This window comes from Mustela nigripes, chromosome 5 (assembly GCF_022355385.1).
Source record: "Mustela nigripes isolate SB6536 chromosome 5, MUSNIG.SB6536, whole genome shotgun sequence".
Lineage (NCBI taxonomy): Eukaryota > Metazoa > Chordata > Mammalia > Carnivora > Mustelidae > Mustela > Mustela nigripes.
The window spans coordinates 25120025-25122846 of record NC_081561.1 but is presented as its reverse complement, the minus strand read 5'-3'; the positions used below and the strand labels follow the sequence as shown (position 1 = coordinate 25122846).

Here is a 2822-nt window from a genome sequence, read left to right as displayed (position 1 = left end):
CTCTGTTGAATAATGCCACCTCATCCTTTAAAGCAACAATTTAATTCCCTTAAGGGGGAATTAACATCTCACTTAGCCCACACCTACTCCTTCTTACAACATTTTATACTTTGTAGTCATAGCTTTTATATTGAGCAGTTGTATGATGTATGAAGAACTCACAGAGCCAGAACAGGATGGTGTTTAGGAATGTGGGCTCTGGACCCAGGTGGCCTGCAGTCAAACACAACTTTGCCACCTAGTTGTGGGATCATAGACAGTGTACTTAACCTTCCACAGTTAATGCCACAGGTCTTTCATCTGTAAAAATATCAGTAAAAGGAACTAAATCATATATTTTTGGTGAGGATTAAATAATTCAATATATCAAGTGCTGAGAACAGTTCCCGGCATGTCGTACATTCATGTGTCAGCTATTAGTACTGTTGTCGTTATAGCAGATTGTACCTGTGGGTTTGTACGTGAATTTGTGCTTACTATTTCCTCTTATACTGGCCTAGTAGTTCTCAGAGAGCAGAGAATATGATAATTACTCTGCACTATGTCTTTAGCAGTATCTAATAAATAACATTTGCTAAATTACTTAATTAACACTAAAGCCATGAAATGACTTTGGCTTTCTAACATCAGTTAGTATCTGGCAAGATAACATTTATGAGACTATGCAAGGCGAAAAGTTGTGGATAGTAGCAAGAATAAAATTACTGGGGCTTTTTCTACTTAACACCAAATAATATGCTCAATCTCATAAGAAGTTATTAATTTATAGCACTTGCTTTCAGCTGTTAAACCGGAAGGAGTAATACGGTCAGTACTTATCAGGAGTATGGTGGGGATACAGTTCTGTCAGTTACACCTGAGCACAGTCCTGCGGCTGCTTCTGAAAGTAAAGGAATTGGGATTAAATACAATTTGACTTCAAAATATGAAATAGAGTTGGAAAATATGAAATAGAGTTGGAAAATTCCCACTTATGAAGACTGATTACTTCCTACAACCAGAACATATATGATATTAAGAGAGAGCACCATTAAAAAAAAAAAAAAAGACACAGAAGAAACCCACAAATCAATAGGAAGCTGCTTTACATCCTCATATCACCAACTAATCTCAGAATACCAAACTGTTGAATTGTGTAGGGAGTACGAAAGCCATAATTGTCTGTCCCTGCATTAAACTGGGCCCAGACACACTTTCCAGTCCCCATTATATTTTATTTTTTGTTGTTTAATTTTTGTTTCATAATCATAAACCTAACCCTGCAATCCAGCTAGACTTGCAGGGAAATAAGGAAAACATGGAACCCATGGAACTGCAGTGAGAGCACAAAGGTAATAGGATGTTTTGAGCAGATGGGTGAAGTGGTGCTCTCCTGAGTTACAGAAGGAATACTCTAGTGGTTAAGATAAAACACAAGTCAAATTTATTAGGTTTGTCCACAATCAACAATGGTGATCCTCCTGCTCCTCTTGCCCTTCCTGGACCCAAAGGACTTCATGGTATCCACAGTATTCCTGCTCCCTCCCATCTTGCCCAAGACCACCCACTTGCCATTGCACTCAGTCTTGGCCATGCAGACAGAAACCTGTGAACCCGTCATGTTGGGTCCAGTTTTTGCCATGGATGAGATGCTAGGACCCATACACTTCAGGATGAGATTCTCATCATTAAACTTCTCCCCACAGATGGAGTTACTTCTAGGGCCATTGTGGTGGGTAAAGTCACCACCCAGGCAATAAATTGCAAAATAATCCTGTGAAAGCAGGAAACTTTATAACCAAATCCTTTCTCCCCAGGGCTCAGAGCACAAATAAAATAAGATTTTATTTAGGGGCGCCTGCGTGGCTCAATGGTTAAAGTCTCTGCCTTCTCCTCAGGTCATGATCCCAAGGGTCCTGGGACTGAACCCCACATCAGGCTCTCTGCTCAGTGGGGAACCTGCTTCCAGCTCTCTCTCTCTCTGCCTACCTCTCTGCGTATTTGTGAACTCTGTCTGTCAAATAAATAAATAAAATCTTAAAAAAAAAAAGATTTTCTTTATTTGAGAGAGAAAGAGTAGAAGCAGGTTGGAGGGAAGAGGGAGAGGGAGCAGCAGATTGCTTGCTGACTGCTGACTTGATCCCAAGACCCTGAGATCATGAGATGAGCTGAAGTCAGATGCTTCACCGACTGAGCCACCCAGGAACCCCAGAGCACATTTTCTGCTGTCTTTGCACAGTTGTCTGCAAACAGCTGGAGGGAGACACAGCCCAAAGGTGTGCCCTCCACAGTGATGACAAAGAACATAGTGGGGTTGACCATGGCTGGACACTGCTGGTGGCTCCTGAGCAGTGGCATCTGCAAAGCTCCAATCTCTGTTTTAAATAACATTGAGACCAAGCCAGAATAACACAGCTGCTTTCTCCAGGAACAGCTCACTTATCAAGGTTTCCTTCAAGACTTTTGCCTTGCTCTGCCTACCGACCCAAAGCTACTATTTTTAAGCTCTGCTCAAACTCAACCAAATCTGTTTTACAAAGTTCACCTCATAATCCCTCATGCCAGGTCTGAAAACCTTATAAATATCCTTCCCTAACTATTCCCTTTTGAGACACCAATAGCTCTGCTGAGAGAGTATTTTCCATTTCTGGGGTGGGTCTGATAAACTCAGCTTTGCTTGATCAACAGCCGTGTATAGCAGTCTTTGGGGATTTGACAGTCAGTAGATATAGTATAAGTTTTTGGTGGACATACACATTTATTCTTATTGAATATATGCCTAGGAATGAATTTTGAGGTCAGAGAATAGGCAGATGTTACATTGTCAAGTAATGGCCTCCTCC

At 41.2% G+C, this 2822-nt stretch overlaps 1 pseudogene; it reads right to left on the bottom strand.

The window, feature by feature from the left end:
* Positions 1-1426: 1426 nt before the first annotated feature.
* On the bottom strand, positions 1427-2332 carry LOC132018547 (peptidyl-prolyl cis-trans isomerase A-like; annotated as a pseudogene).
* Between the last annotated feature and the right edge of the window lie 490 nt (positions 2333-2822).